The following is a 17075-nucleotide window of genomic DNA, read 5'->3' as shown; positions in this document are numbered from 1 at the left end:
TTAGCATGTGCAGCTTCCCAGTGGTAAAAAGAGATGGACTGACCATGCAGTTCAAGCTGTAGGCTCTGGACCTTTCTGCAGCCTCCACTTGAAGGACCAGAAGACCCCATGAGTGATGCTGGGCAGGTACTGCCCTTCAGCCATTCCATGAGAACAGGAAGCCTAATTATATATAGACATTTATCTAAGGCTTGGTTCTCAATCTTCAATGTGCGTAAGAACCATCTGAGAAGCTTGGTAGACATGTAGATTGCTGGACCTGGCAGAGACAGCTTTCTGGATCAGCTGGTCTGGGGGAAAGGGAGTCTGGGATTGCGCATTTTAAACAAATCCCTAGGTAATCCTACTGTAAGGTTGTCACTACTGACCCTCTGAGAAACACGGATCTAAAGTCTAAATGAGACTGACCAAACACTGACAATTATTAAAGTTGGGTGTTGGGTACATGTTGATTACTTTTCTGTATGTCTGAAAATTTCCACAATAGATTTTGTTGGTTAGTTGGTTGGTTTTTTAATGAATTCTTTCAAGTCAGAAGTCAATCACCACGAAAATCATGGGCAAAGGGTGGAGGCAGTGTCTTAATGGCCAGGAGCTGGAGTGCATGAGCAGGCCTTCTACAGTGCGGAGCCCGCTAGCCTCGTCAGTCAACAGAGTGACATCGGAACCAACCAGCAATTCCTGCAAAATGCAAACAACCACTCCCCCTCTCTGAGTATAATCTGAAATTAAGCCCAAGTTTAAATAAACTAGGGTCCATGAAATTCAGACCACACCGACTGCACTGTTAAGGGAGGGGGAGGGCAGAATTTTGGCTTCTGTTGGGAGGGAGAAGAGAATGGGTAGCTAAAGCTGGAAGAACAGGATGGAACAACTCTGAGGAGGATCTCCCAGGCTGCAGTTTTTGCCTCTTCACAGGACAGTAAAGAGACGAAGCAAGTCGGGGGAGGAGGGCGAGTGGGACAGACAGGCAGGGGGAGGCACCACAGGCAACCTGCAGCGGGGTGCCCGAGGCATCACCACAGGGCTGTTGCTGGATGATACTGGTTCCCAGTACTGTTCTAAGTCAAGAAAATCCTAACAGCCGCCAAAGCCACCTCTGCCTGTGTGGGAGGGCAGAAAGCTCTGCTCCCAGCTCACGTCTGCCCCCCAGGACCACTGCCTCTAATTGTCCCGGTGAAGCTGAACTCTACAAACCCACCATCCAAATGCCTTGGTAATATGTCACCAACGGCAGGAGGGCTCGGGTGACTACAGGGTCCGAGAAGGACGAGGTGATTAAGGCAGCTGCATTTTGTACGTAAGAGACATAGCATCCCTGATCACCCTTAGGAGTTGTGACTGCATCGTTCCTTCCTAAGCGATGGGCCATGGCCAGAGTAGCGGTGATTTTGTCTGAAGGAAACAATGGTAATGCTAATCTTCGGGGGAAGGCTGATTAACTGCCATCAACATCTAAAACAGGGATGAGTTTCACATTCAGCACAATTGTTGCAGAGCTCATGTTCTCCTCTCTCTCGCTCCAGGGGGAGCCCAAGGACCCTCCCAAATTTCATTTCACCCCACGACAAGGAGCAAGATCAAAATGGAGCCCTCAAGGTCAGAGGTGGGGATGCCCTCAGGTGGCATGTTCTCCCATTCTCTTCCATTTTCTCTCACTCTCTGCCAGAAATAGCAGATTCTGGGCAAGCCTTCTGCTCAGGAGATAGAAAGTCCAGTGGGAACTTGGGCAAGGCCCTGGAGAACTGGCCATGGAACGCCCTATCTTTGATAAAGCTGAGCATTTTCCGGCCTTGTCTAGCAAGCATGTCCATTTGTCGGGACCACACTGCTGGTTTGTTTTGGTTTGGTTTGGTTTGGTTTTAACATGAATTTGTTGCCCAAATTGGGAGATTCTGTACAAAAATCTGGACTTCTGGATTCTTCAAACACAAAGCCTGTAAACTGGACCGGCATTCCCACATGGAAAACTCTGGGGAAGTGGAGCGTGGCTGGGATGAGCCTGAGCTCCCAGCCCTTCCCGACACTGGGGGGCCCGTAGAAGCCCTTTATCCTTCACTCTGCACTGCTGGCTCTCTTACAGTGGAAATTAAGAGGCAAGTGAAGTATTGCCTGTAGCTTTGCAGCTACCAAAAGCAAGGGAAGCAAAAGGAAGGCTAAGTGGGCAGCAGGTTTTGGGAGAACTGGCAGAGTACATGTCTTTAGAGAAATGCGAATATGCAACTAACTAATCTGTATGTGCATCTCAGTAACATGATTGAAGGTGTTATTCTGAAATAAAACCCCACTTCACAGATGTCTTGTACCTGCCTGGTCTCCACGGCTACCTCAAGTCACACAATGTCAGAGCCCAGCACAAGGACACAGAATCGAGCACAGTGATTTTCAAACTAAGGTCATGACCCACGGTGAGTCATGGAATCAGTTTAGTGGATCACCACCAGCCTTCCTTGTCTTTTCCTTTTTCTTTATCTTCAGAGAGAGCGCGTGAGAGAGCGGGGGAGGGGTCAAGGGAGAGGGAGAGAGAGAATCTCAAGCAGATTCCCTACTGAGCGTGGAGCCCAACATGGGGCTCAATCTCATGACCCTGAGATCATGGCCCGAACCAAAATCAAGAGACGGATGATTAATCGATTGAACCACCCAGGCGCCCCTCTTTTTGTTTTTTAATAGCATAAAGTAGAATAGAAAAGAGAGTATCCTGCAAATAGTAAGGGTAAGCATTACATAGACTTCCCCCCATTTTATATACAGACATATCCAGTCATGACATAGAGTATATTTTTAAATTGTTGGTGACAGGTTAAAAACAAAACAGAAACAAAATACAGCGGTCTATGGTAGCTCAACAGGGTAGGTAACTAAAGAAGGATTTGGGCTAAAGTCCTGCCCCCCACAGACCGTGAGGTAGAGGATTGTGGGTTCTGGCTCATCTCCTCCTCACAGACATACTTCTGAGGAAACACCGCGACCTGGTCCAGGCCCAGGGCAGGCTGTCTCCAGGGCTGCGGTCAGCTCTGCCCTGGGCTTCTGGTCTCCTACTACACCCCCCGCCCACGTGCCTTCTTCCTCAGAAGTGGCTACTGGGGGGAGGGGGGCTGGGAACCTGACAGTCGTAACAACACGGGGGACGCCACCTTACGCAGGTGGAGCACTCTGCAGGTTCCTTCCCCCTCCTGTCTGGCAACACTGCCACGAGCTCAGCCTAGCTTTGGAAAAGAGGCAACGTGGGTTTTGGAGACGCGATGTGACAGACAGGGCCATGGGGCACTTCGATGTGTGCTTCATCCAAATCACCGAGCTATGAGTAACGAGGCCGCAGCAAGAAGCCCCATCTCCCGACTTCCACCCCGGATTCCACACACACTGCCCCAAGCCTTTTCAAAAGCAGCTACCCGATGATTTTCAGACGTCCCCAGGGCACCCAGACATCTGTTTGGATTTACTGTGCAGACGGCCCATTCCTGACTTCCCACACTTACGGAAGGCAATAGAACGTACAGAGAACTGCCGTGGAGAATCCTTTAAACCAATAGTGCTTAACCACTGGTGCACAACAGCATCATTGAGTTTTTTTCAGTGTCTCTGTGCTGGGCCTCACCCCAGGCCCTCTGAGGTAGTAATCTCTAGAAATGGGACCCAGTCAGATATGAGAATCAACGCCTTACACCTCATTGCGGATAGTAAGGTGAACTATGGGTACTAAGCAGCAAAATGGAAACCTTGCTGCCCTATCCTGCCGAGTTGCCCACTTCTTTCTAACCAAAATGTTAATTAGCTCTGACTTGACCGAAAGGCTGAGGGAAGGGAAGAAACGCTTCACAGACTGTAGCCTCCATTCCTGAGTAATCCTGAGTTGGCTTCCCCGAAATTCAGACAAGATTCCATGGTGTTCGTAAAACCGAAGCAGGTGCTCTTCAGGCTGGCAGGCCCAGAAGCGGTTCAGATCCGATTAGAGATGCTTGTTCAATATTCAAAATGTAAAACACAGAGGTTGCTGAACCAGCACTTGGAAAAGTTAATTAAATGCCAGGTTTCTTTTTAAGAGCTACTCCATCACTTGCTGATTGCTTTGGCCATTTTGCAGAATGAAGCTTTAGCTCTGGACAGTGACAGGAATGTTCTCCTTCACCTCCCACCTTGTGGGGCTAGGGTAACAGGAGTAAGGACACTTGGGCTTCCGGCTTTCCAGCGAGTGACACACAGACCAGGTCGGTGACTTGGCACGGGCGTCGTCTCGCTATCTCTACCTCCATGTAAAGCCTCGTTCAGCCCAACCCTCAACCAGTCCCTCCTGGTATTCACCCTGCTTCTCTCTGACCCTTGCCAGGTTTCTTCCCCTTAGCTTCCCACAGGCACCTTCGCTCCTCAGGGGTAGGTCCATCCCCAGGCCCGGCCCCACAAGCCTGTTGCAGGAAGGCTGATGACTGAGGATATCAGCAGTTAACATTTAGGGCGCCTGGGTGGCTCAGTCGTTGGGCGTCTGCCTTCGGCTCAGGTCATGATCCCAGGGACCTGGGATCGAGCCCCACATCAGGCTCCCTGCTCAGAGGGGAGCCTGCTTCTCCATCTCCCACTCCCCCTGCTTGTGTCCCTCTCTCGCTGTCTCTCTCTCTCTGTCAAATAAATAAATAAAATCTTAAAAAAAAACAAAAACAGTTAACATTTATTGAGCTTGTTGGGTGCCTAGCACTGTTATTATGTTATCTTCTTCATGTATATTACTATTATATAATACTAATTGATACATAGCATTGCACATTATTTTACTTCATTATCACATTATTTTTTTTTTAATTTATTTGTTCCATTTTACAATCGAGGAGACAGGCTCAGAGAAGTAGAGTAGGTTGCCTAAGGTCACCCAGCTAGAAAGCCGTAGGGCCCGAATACAATCTCCGGGCTGTCTGCCACCAAAGCCCAGCTCTCAATCCCTACATGACAGAAGCACGTAGGTAGTTCTACACGATGGGAAATGCTCATTCCACAGACTCTGCTTCAAATCCAATTAATATTTTCCATGATGAGGACGCACTTTCCACTACAGTAGTACTGTACTTTGTCAGGCCTGAAAATTCGTTAGTTAATGTTGGTTTAATTGTTCTGTGGGATTTATTATATATGTCTTATTTACAACATGACAGCTCACATGTGGCAAAAAAGGAGATCCCACGTAGCGAAGTCACCCTTCCCTCCACGCACTCTCCTTTTCTAAGTTCTTTTGCTCAAATACAATTCCTTTCTCTTGGCATTCAGAGACCACACTGCCATTCAACAGGCATGACTTGGTCAGCTGAGGACCAGCGTGGTGGCACTGGTCTGTCCTGTGATCGCAGTCACAGGGGACCACTACTGAATCCTGGATCCTCGGGGGCCGTTCTGGCGCTTGGTGGGGGTAGAAATGCTGTGATGTGCAGAGCCTCCCACCCGAGAAGTCTGTCTCCTCTGTCCTCCCTGCTGTACCAGACACAAGGCCTCAGCCGCTGCTTACACGGGTTACGTGCTGAAGGGTGAAAGGCAGCTCTAATGTAGACATCATCTCAGTTAAAATGTTTCTCTCGAGTTTAATGGAATACTGCAGAGATCTAAATGGAGATAAAGTACCACGGCTCAGAGAACAGCCCGGATGCTATCTTTATGCAGCATGACAATGTTCAGTGGTTAATTAGACACCGTTAACCTATTTTAGCAGGGGACATAACTGGGATAAATGGGGGGAAGTGTCCTTGAAGTCTCTTAATATCCACAGCACATATTAGACCCTAGACTCACCTTCCTGCTGCAACACAGATCAGGCTTAAAATAGACCAAAGTGCCAGGCATCTGGAGGCCCGACTGTCCCAGGGGAAGGCCCTCTGCTCACCCAGCCCCCAGGGGCCACGGCCTCTGATCCAGATGTGAAGGCTCTGGACAAATGGTTACTAGTAGAACTTGTTGCCTGGGAAAAAAAAGCTGGAGCCACTGTGTGTAGCTCACAGGACTCCCACGACAAAAAGAGGAAACTCCACAGCCAGGGGGCCAAAGTCAGAAGCACTTGGCAAGGGGAAGAGCAAGAATGAGATACCAGCCAAACGGGAGCCAAAGCTACCTTACATTTTCAAAACATATCACTCCTCTGGAGGAAAAGAAGTCAAAATACCATTTTCTTATGAGGTTTTCTGTCCTCATAATTTTCAAATGTCCAATAAAAATCTCACAAGTGCCTCCAAACCTCACTGGGGTAAATTTTACCAAGGTATGAGAGAAAGGAGGTGATGTGTCCCAGATCATACAACACCTCACTAGCACATCAAAAACCAAGGCTCTATTTTATAAATGTGTGACCCACAAAAAGAGCCTTCACAGTGAAAATCCGAATCTGAGCAAAGGAGACGTTGCCACTGTAATCTTGGCTATATAATCTTGGCTATTCAGTAGCAGGCCATAGACTGGGTAATCTGCTCTAAGATGTCCTCACACTTATAATACCGATTAAAAGTCAGATATTTGTCATGAAATTTCACTTGGCCAACAGATTTCTCTTCAATGCAATCTCTCCTGCAAGTTGAAGCTCCCACTGTTCTCCTCTCGGCTCTTAGTTCTTGCCATTCATGGGTTCAGAGTCCAGCACGTATTTATAGGTATTTGTATTTCTCCCTTCTTTTAAAGAGAAGCAGGAACTCCTCAGCACTCAAGTGTTGGCATTTTGGGGCCTTAGGTCATATTAGATCGTATTTAGCTTCTGCTGGTATCATCAACAAGGTGCCCAGTTTAAAGATGAAAACAGATGGCCACGCAGACTACCAAGCCCTGTCAAGTTGAAAGTATAGTGACTTATAAGGCAATTACTGGGTGAAGTTTGCCCCCTGCTGGTCACATTCAAAATAACATCTCTGTTCTGATTCAAATTCTAAAGGAACATTCATGAGGAGGAAAAAAAGGTGCGAAGTTCTAATAGCTAAAAACAATTATGGGCACACACAAAATGTATGTATATGCCTGCTATCAATAAGTAAAAAAGTATAAGAGTTGATAACTCTTTGGTGTCTCAAATGAACATTATTTTATTCACTTTACCGGATAACTATCTGGCACAACTAGAAGGTGTTGAATTTGGGGATCTTTTGCCCAGGATTTTACAGTCTGGCTAGAGAAAAGAACATTCTAGAAATAGCAGTAATGCCTCCAGAAGACACATATGGCAGTTCCTGAAAGACTACTACTGCAACCCTCCCTGTGCATCTTCTACCTGAGAAAACAGAGACCAGAAAGCAACCTACCTACAGCCCTGAGGCTCGCTGGACACAGAGCTGGAGCTAGAAACCAAGGTTCCCGCTCCTCATCTACTGGACAAATGGTGGTCCCCAACTTCACAGGACAAGTGAGGGAGATAGAAGCAAAATGTCCTGGTAACTAGTCATGCTGATTCCAACCGTCAGGGAAGACTTTCTAGAAGCCTGAAAGATGAGCCGGCCTGGAGAGGCAGAAAAGCTCCAGGAAGGCTCCTCCTACTGGAGGAAACAACCTGAGTAGAGGTAGGAGGCAGAAAGGGCCAGGGGTGTTCAGAAGCCAGTAGGGGACCCGCTGTGGCTGAAATGCAGACGAGGTGCCACACGTGTTAGTTTCAACGCTATAAATATATACACTGACATTGGTCAGGGATCAGGAGGGAACCATGGGACTAGAAATGAATTTTCACTGAGTTCCCTTTTTTCCCTTCAAGTTACTTAAGTCCACAACTGAAAGAGAGGTGGCAATGAACACTATGCCACTCGCTGAGGGACCAAGGCAGCAGGAAGGGGCTGAGTGGCAAAGGCTCTGTGAGCCCTCCTGCTGGGGGAGAAGCTGGGGGGGAAAGCGGGGTGGGGGGGGGGCTGCGCTGCAGGGCAGTGTTTCTCAACTGGCTGTCAGGTTTTCAAATGCCACCCTCACACTTTCTGCACCTCCTTCATGTTTTACTTTTACTTCAACAGATTTATTTAAAGGAAAACGTTAGCTCCTCAATGGAAAGCTAGCATTACCAGTCATATAGAAGGTTAACTGTGAAAAACTATCATTTTTTAAAATCACAGAACTTACTTTATCATAGCTAGGTATTGCTGTTTGCCCAAAGTCTGACCTACAGCTAGGTCAAGCTAGCTTGGTTACAAGCTAGGTTAAGAGCACATTTAGAACGGTGTGAACGGAGACTTTCCCGCTGCCGTGAGCTGAGGGACTGAAGGCCAGTGGAAAAGACAGGAACTATGAGGCTCAGCGCCTATCTCTGGGAAGTGTGGCCATGAGGACAAAGAGTGAAACAAGAGGAAATCATGGGTCCGCAAGTCAGGGGCAAACGTTTATCACTATTTCTGGAAACCTAGATTTCAGTCCATTTTTAATCACTGAATGAGTCGGGTCTTTTGCTTCTCCTGGAGAGAAGTTTCTGCTCTGTAACGGAGAGACCTATAAAGATTTCCTTCCCAATCCTGTACCCACTGTTTTCTCTGCCCCGCTTCTAGATCCTGTGGCCCCTCCAAAGGCCCATGAATACATTCAGACCCAGCCAAGTAATTAGATGCTTAAAGAAAAGGTGACACACGCCATTAGAGGTGACCCTCTTCCGGCTAGCTGTCGGTGTGCGGAAGGCCCCATGTGGGGTAGCCTCCTCCAAGGCTCAGGGCCCACCCTGGTGACTCCCCGCTATAGATGAGCCTGGACAGGGCCAAGGACGCCCTGGTGCTTCTAAACCTGGCCTCTCATATGAGCACTACCGTGAAACCAGGAGGGCCCAGTACAGCCACCCGTGACCAGCTGTGGTGAGAGAAGCATGGGTCAAAAAGCAAAACCTCTGGCAGACCCACAGACCAGAGAAAACCTAGAGTACGTGAGGGGGCTGCACTCCGTGTGTATATTCATACCGACGGATGCCCAAGCGGCTGCTTCTATACTAAAACTGCTCTCGGTTATTTCTCAATAAAGAACTAAAAAGAAAAGGGAAGAAGTATGAGGTAAGGAATGACGTACACAAATGCACTTTATTTTTGAGAGACTGAATCCATCAAAGGGAGGACAAGAAGATCATTTATGTCAGGGGAATCCCTAATCGCCCCCTCCTGGCATTTAGCTGCTCAAGCTGCAAAGCAGCGAGTCCCCTGCAGCAGGCTGGCTGCTCAGGATACCTAACTTTTTCCTCTGAAAGTTTTTCTGTTCAATAAGATTGTTTTGTATGATCAACACTGCATTTCTGGAAGGGACCGCAGTAAAGACAATTTCAGGCTAACAGACCCACTATTGCATGAACAGCATAGTGCATGGCCTTTCCGTGAACATGATAAATGCGTGCATGTGAGGTTTGTGGATGGGCATGGCTATAGAATGAGAGGCATGTTCTATTACACTAATTAGCTGGCTGACCTTGGGCAGCAGGCCAAGGGCTTTTCTAACTCTAAGATTTTATACCTGAGTCCCTTAAGTGCCCCAGGCCTCACTTTCTCCCTCTCTAAACTGAAGGGACCCTGCACTCCATGACTTCCCAGGTCTCTCCCCAGCTCTGTGAATGACACTGACCCTGCCCCATTTACACCATTCCCTGTCTGACCACCTTCCCCCCCAGCAGCCCCTTCCTTGGAACTGGCTTATCTGGCCCCAAAATTTCAATTACTGGGATGTGCTGGTTTGGAGATTCCAAAGTCAACATGGCAAGAAAAAACAAAAAAGGAAGGGAGGAAGGGAGGAAGGGAGAAAGGGAGGAAGGAAACCCTCTTTCCTTTATTCAATCTTCTTTAAAAATATTTATTTGAGAGAGAGAGAGAGAACGAGTAGGGGGAGGGCAGAGGGAGAGGGAGCGAATCTCAAGTAGATTCAGCAGTGCAGAGCCTGTCAGGGGCTCGATCCCACACCCCTGAGATCATGACCTGGGCCGAAACCGAGTCGGCCGCTTAACGGACTGAGCCACACAGGTGCCCCTACTCAATCATTTTTAGAGACAATAAACACAAACTCCCTACATCAGAAATTTAGCACATTTTCCATCTCGGGCCTCCCTTCTCTTTCCTTAGGGGTTGTCAAAACCAGCCACTACTTTCCCAATTGCACAGGGAAATTTATTTTCCCTTTACCCTCCTCTCCTGAACACTTACTCCAATCTTAACATTCCTGGTGTTTTCTTCCTGCTTACTAGGACTCCTCTCTACTTCCTTTCCCTCTGCGTAGCTGGAAAGAGGATGTCTGGTCGTGCAGAACCCTCCAAACCTCCAAATCAAGCTCCCCAGAAAGCAGCCCTTTGTTGTCTGGGTCCCAGAGGACTCAGAGCCCTGGGCTCAACCATTTGGGATCCGGCCAGCCTATGTGTGGGTGCTGAGCTCTGATCCTAATTTGAACAACTGGCTTAAAACCAGCGGCTGGTGGGGCTCTGGAGTCAGAGGGTTCAAAGCAGAGTTTCACCAATCACTAGCTGTGTGCTCTCAGGCAAAAGCCACTAAAAACTGCAAAATCAGTGATACCACCACATTCTGCTTCACAGGATTGTTCAAAGAGTCAAATGAGCTAATTCATGCAAAGCATTTAGCATAGGACATGGCACACAAGAAGTGTTCGGTGAAGAGTGGCTGTTACCAACATTATTATTATTCTCACCCCAGTCTCTACTCCCTATGCTGCTAATCACTGCCCAGGCTGGACATGCTTTCTCCTCCTTGGTGCTGCAACTGAACCCCAGCCCTGAGGTGGGTGCTGGCTAGGACTGCCCAGCTGTGTTGCTTCATACTTTTTGCTTCTAGACCCCTCATTCCGTGCCCCCACTTCCCACATTCCTGCTGCCCCTTGCTGAACTTGCCTGGAGCCCTCAGTAGACACGTCCAGCAGCCAGCCCTCACCGCCTGGCCTGGATAGATGGTGCCTCCCATCCCCACATGAGAAACACTTTGCCTGGCTCCCAGAGCCTCTCCACCAGCTGGACCCTGAGTCCTACAATGATATTGACTTCGCCTCCAGCATTAACCTCCAGGTTTCTCAGCGGGCACCCCTCTCCTGTTTCCCATCTCCTGCTTTACTTTCTCTGCCTCTTGGTTCCCTTCCTTCATTTCGGCCACTTCTGTTTATCCCTGTCTAAAAGGCAACTTGTTCTGGCTTTCAAATCCTTTTGAAAGGATTCCCCACTGCTGGGAAGCTTCTAGAATTCGGTGAAATTGTTTCTATGCTCCTTAGCACACACAACCCTCTATATCACACACGCAGTCTCACGCAGTGACTTCTACAGCTCTGCTTGATGGGGTTGACCACAGAAAACAACTTGGTACCTACCCCAAAGTCCTTTCCCCTTCCTCTGGATTCAAACCCTAATTTTGTTTGGGGTGGCAACGAGCCCAACTGAAAATAATCAATTCCCCAGCCTCTTTCACATTGAGCGGTGGGCATACACCACATTTCTGACCAATGAGGAAGATGCAGCAGTCCCTGGAAAGTACATCCCCCCATTCTGTCTCCTCCAAAAGGCAAATTCCTGCTAAGAAACAGCCCTATACCTTCACCTCCATGTCATTCTCCCTTCTTCTTCGCTGGAAAACAGAGGTGAGGCCTGGAGGTACAACAGTCGTCATATAACCATGAGGCATGAACATGATGACGAAGGCCCACATGTGAAGGATGGTGGGCAGGAGGATGGAAAGAGCTCCATCCCTGTCATCACCATGGAGCTGCCACACCAGCCTTAGACTGTGGAGCCTGGACCTCTTGTTTTTTGAGACAAATCTCTTTCTGTTTAAGCCTCTGCTAGTGGGGTTCCCTGTTGCTTGCAGATATAAATGCAACCTCAACTAATACAACACATCCAGTGGCAAATGAGAGGTCATCCTGATTGAGAAGGAACACAGATCCCATGGAAAAACGAATCTCACACAATCATATCTAGTTAAGCATACAGTCTCTTAAGAGAAAGCAAGCATTTGAATTGGATGCAGAACAGTGCAATCTCGGGATAGGAATGAGCAACATCACCAAAATCTGCTGGGAAAAAGGGCATCCAACTTAGGGAGAAAAGATGAGCTGACTCTCTCCACAGCTTTGTCTGGTCTAAAAAGAGAACACTCTGCTATCAAGAATGGAGATAATCCCCACCTTTAAGATAATTCCACATGAGGAGAAATGGGTCTTTTAACTCTTACAAATATCCCAAACTATGTCACGTCAAAAAGGCATTCAGGGGCGCCTGGGTGGCTCAGTAGGTTAAGCGTCTGCTTTTGGCTCAGGTCATGATCTCAGGATCCTGGGATCGAGCCCTGCATCAGGCTCCCTGCTTGGCCGGGAGTCTGGTCTCCCTCTCTCTCCCTTTGTGCTCTCTCTCTCAAATAAATAAATAAAATCTTTAAAAAAAGGCATTCAGAAGAGGTGTGATAGATAATGCGTCCCTCACACCACTGGTCACATGCCTGTCAACACTTCAGTGGCTCCCTGTTCTCTAAATAATAAACCATGTGCCTGGAGTTCAAGGTCCTGCACTCAAGCCCATTTCTACCTTACCTATTTCCAGCCCCTTCTCTAGGCAAACCCTGGGCTTTAGTCACCCAGCCCTGTTCATTCTAAAGCCACTGTGGCACATTCAGGTCGCTGTGCCTGGAAGGCCTGTCCCGCCTCAGTGTCTGTCAGCTGTTTCACTTCGAGGCAGTGATTTCTAAACTAAAATATTTCAAGGAACCATCTAGAAAGCATATTTCAGAAGTTCAAATGTCCCTTCAGAGTTCTGGAGGGCCTGTGAGACCACTTTGTTCTAACGCTGAAGAGACAGAGCGCGACGGTGCTGAGCTTTCGGCGCAGGCTCACGCTGGACCTCTCCTCCTCTCTCTCCCTGTTCAGTGCCCACTGAGAAGACATGCGGTATACCCCAAGGCTTATGTATTGGGATTTCCCAGGATCAAATTCCAGTGCTGAAAAGGGAACTCAGAGATCATCTAGTTCGGACCCCTCAGGGAGCCTCCATCCCAAGAGTCCACATGTCTTGCCCTGAGGTGACACGGTGTGTGAGTGGCAGAAGGGGACTAGAACACAGGCAGATGTCCCAACTCCTAATAGGTGCCTGGGGAAAGGGTTAGTGGCCTTAAGAAAGGAGGGTGACCAGAAAGGAGCTCAGGAAATGGCCTCCAAGGCAGACACCTGACTGTATTTCACATGTACTCGGAGCACCCCGCTCTGGGCTGATCCTGGATTACTCTGCCCTCAGCCTTGAAAAGGAGTCAGAGGCCCGAAACCAGAGGCGGGGCTGCCGAGGCACCAGCAACTAGAACCGGCTCTCGAGCTGGCTGCCTGGGAATGGATCCAGTTCTTGGAGGGCACAGCAGGGTTAGAAGGAATGATCATTTCCAATGCCTAATTGAACTTAATGACTAGCCTAATTAGGCCTTTTAATGGCAGGACTGGCCTGGCCTTGGCTCGGGCCCCTAAGTGCAGGCTGCATCCTTTGCACTCACCTTCCTGGGGCCCGGCGGCTGGCTGGAGCACAGCTCTGCAGACAGGTAGGCCAGAGGAGGTGAAGGTCAAGTGCTCACTCCCTGTTATTCTTCCCACAGGCTGAACATGCTGGAGCCATGTCCAAACAGCCCTCGGGGAACGTCTGCTGAGGGCCTACCGAGTGCAAAGGTACTAAATCAGGAGCCAAGGGCACAAAAACGGAAGGCAGCGAGACACAGAGGACAAGAGCATGACCCTGCGGCCCAGTGCACCCGGGGTTCAAATCCTGACTGGCTCCTTACTAGCTATGGGACTTTGAGCAAGTTACTTAATCTTCTCGAACTTCTACTTCCTCATCTGTAAGCTAGGACAATAAGAGTACCTATCTCACGGGGGTTGTTGTTTTTTTTTTCTTTAAAGATTTTATTTATTTATTTGAGAGAGAGAGAATGAGAAAGAGAACACATGAGGGGGGGAGGGTCAGAGGGAGAAGCAGACTCCCTGCTCAGCATGGAGCCCGATACGGGACTCGATCCTGGGACTCCAGGATCATGACCTGAGCCGAAGGCAGTCACTTAACCAACCGAGCCACCCAGGCGCCCTCACGGGTGTTGTTTTAAGGATAAAGTAAGACAACTGTGCTTAGCTGTGCCCAGCACAAAAGCCACAATAAATGACGTGTGCATGTGTGTTTTCTCATCCATTCAACAAGGGGGTGGGCAAGACATGCGGGCTGTCCACACAGTTCTGCAATGGGGCCCCAGAAGGTGGAATCCTGATCAGAGGGTGAAACTGTAAATTTCCTAAATCAGGGGGTTGACAATGGCATAAAAACTAGAAATAACTGGGGCGCCTGGGTGGCTCAGTCAGTTAAGTGTCTGCCTTCAGGTCAGGTCATGATCTCGGGGTCCTGGGATTGAGCCCTGTATCAGGCTCCCTGCTCAGCGAGGAGTCTGCTTCTCCCTCTCCCCCTCTGCTCATGCTCACTCTCTCTCTGTCTAATAAATAAAATCTTTAAAAAAATTAGAAATAACCTCAATGCCCACCAACCGAGTGAACGGTGCATACTCCATAACACCGCGATGCAGCAGTTAGAAACATGAAGTAAATCTGCCTGTACTAAAAGATCTCTAGGTGTACTGCTCAATGAAAAATGAAAAAAATTAAGAACACCCTTAATATGAACGTATTTATGTAAAAAAAAATAGAGATTTCAGTAAGCATACCTATTGTGTAAAATTGTATATTGAATTATACTGAGTATCTATTGTTGGTAAAAGATAACCAAAGAACTGTTACCAGTAGTTACTTCTAGAGAGATGACTAGGCTTGGACAAGATGGTGGTTTCAGGCAAATTTAGCATTATCTGTCTTGTTTGAGTTTTTACATCATTAAAGTGCTCTTGGCTTCCTTGCAGAACTAAAAAAGTCTTTATAAAAAAAGTACACTCCCACTGAGTTCCCCAGCAATGGAGGGATTCAAGCAGACCCCGGACCAGCACTGCTAGAGACACTAGAATTTGACAGGAGATTGGACAAGACTGGCTCTAACCTTCTGGTTTCAAAACCCCCGCACTGTGTGATAATCCAGAGAGATACAGAAATACTCCACAGGACGCTGTGCTTTTTGGCTGTTACTTAAGGGATACTTCTGCGGGACTATCATTTCTTCCCTGACCCTCAGAGACCCTCTTACTTTACGATCCTACCCCTGGCTCCACGAAATGAGCAGCTCTAGTCACAGGAGAATTTGCACTTCTGCAAAATGAGAAACTGCAAAGGGCCACAAGTCAAAGCCTTCACAGCACACGCTAAGAACTCACTCTAGAACCACTCCTGGTTTTCAATTACAAACATGAAATTCAAGGGACGCCTCAGTCGGTTGAGCATCTGACTCTTGGTTTCAGCTCAGGTCATGATCTCAGGGTGGTGGGATTGAGCTCTGCGCTCAGTGGGGAGACTGCTGGAGATTCTCTCTCTCCCTCCCCCTCTGCTCCTCCCCCTACTCTGTCTCTCAAATAAATCAATCTAAAAAAAAAAAAATGAAATTCAAGAGTAGCTTAACTTGTTAAGAAAAGGAAGGCCTGAAAGGAAGTTGAGAGCAGGCTCAGGGGGAGGTGGGGATCAGGGCCTGGACCTCATAGTCTTTCAGCGGGCCTCCACACAGGCTACCACACAGGCCTCCACACAAGTCTCCCCACGGGCAACTGGGAAGCAGTTCTGCTGACTTAGGCCCTTAGAAACACAGCCATTGGATGCCATGTGGCCTCGGGGCCTCAGCTGTCCCTTCCCTGGTACACAGGCATTAACAACAAGTTCACCTCAAGTCACCGCACGTGCTCCTCCCCTCCTCCTTGGGCATCAGGTACTCACCTCTGCTCTAGGGAGGGCACTGACTAGGGCCGCTTGTCAGGGAGACTGCTCCACTTTTCAGAGTGGGAAGTGAAGTAACCAAATGCTACTCCACATGGGGCTTACAGGAACAGACTGCTATCACCTTCAATTGGGAGGCACTTGACAGAATTGCAAGATTCCAATTATTTCATATTTAGTCATTTGCATAAGTAAATTGGTTTTGTGACACTAGACAAGCCATCCAGGGCTCTAACCTGCAATGACTATAACACAGAACATCTCTGCTTGCTCTAAACTGAACATCACTATATCAATCTAAGTGGAAGTATGTGAAAATGCCCTCCACCGGAACCTCAAAGAGAAAAAGGTTGATGCATGCTTCATACCTTTTCCTTACCCTAAGGGGTCTATATGTACCTTATCTGAAGCTTTTATGATACTTTCCAAAGGATCATGTTATATTTAGTACGTGAATAAACAAGGGAAATCTGCTTTCTCAATCTGGGAAAATGGCACATCTATTGTGGGCTTATGATTACTTTTATTGAGATAGGAAATTCTGGAGTACCGTGTAGCCCTTAAAAATGAGACAGTTCTACTCTGTATTGCGATTCAGAAAGACCACCAACAAATACTGTCATATGGGGGCGCCTGGGTGGCTCAGTTGGTTTAGCATCTGCCTTCGGCTCACGTCATGATCTCAGGGTCCTGGGATTGAGTCCTGCATCAGGCCCCCTGCCAGGCAGGGAGTCTGCTTCTCCCTCTCCCTCTGCCCCTCCCACTTGTGCTCTCTAATAAATAAACAAACTCTTTAAAAAAAAAAAGAAATACTGTTGTATGATAAAAGAAAAATAGAGAATAGACACGTTACCATTTATGTGAGGGGATAAAAGAATACATTAACCTGTGTTTCTTGTAAATGCATGGAGTCTCTTTGGAAGGATACTGGTGAACAGTGGTTGTCTCTGGGAAGGGAAACAGAGTGCCTGGGGGGAGCAGGGAAGGAGAGCTTTAGCTTCATATCGTCCTTCCTTACCCTTTGAATTCTCTGCTATGTATATTCCTAATGTATATAAAAATAAATAAATAAAATTCAGATTCACTAAGAGTTCTAATGTCTCAAAAGACGACATGAAGTTATACAATGACTCAGACGTAGGAGTTTGTTTGAAGGGTGACTTTTAGTAATGGCCTCTTTGCTGTGCACTGCGGGGCCGAATGGGAAACGACAGTCCTGTTATCTGTCCATTATTCTCACTCCTTCCCATGAACCAGTTACCAAAGCCGATGACATCTACCAGAATGGTACAAGTGTGTTGAGA

General features: G+C 47.9%; 1 protein-coding gene across 1 annotated transcript in view; it reads right to left on the bottom strand.

Moving 5' to 3' along the window:
• IFT43 (intraflagellar transport 43) overlaps positions 1-17075 on the bottom strand; it is an 80165-nt gene that overhangs the window by 23093 nt on the left and 39997 nt on the right. The gene's annotated exons all lie outside the window — the stretch shown is intronic.

Source organism: Phoca vitulina, unplaced genomic scaffold, assembly GCF_004348235.1.
Source record: "Phoca vitulina isolate PV1807 unplaced genomic scaffold, GSC_HSeal_1.0 scaffold7, whole genome shotgun sequence".
Classification (NCBI taxonomy): Eukaryota; Metazoa; Chordata; class Mammalia; order Carnivora; family Phocidae; genus Phoca; species Phoca vitulina.
Note: the sequence above shows the minus strand (reverse complement) of the source record. Positions and strands in the feature narration are given on the sequence as shown.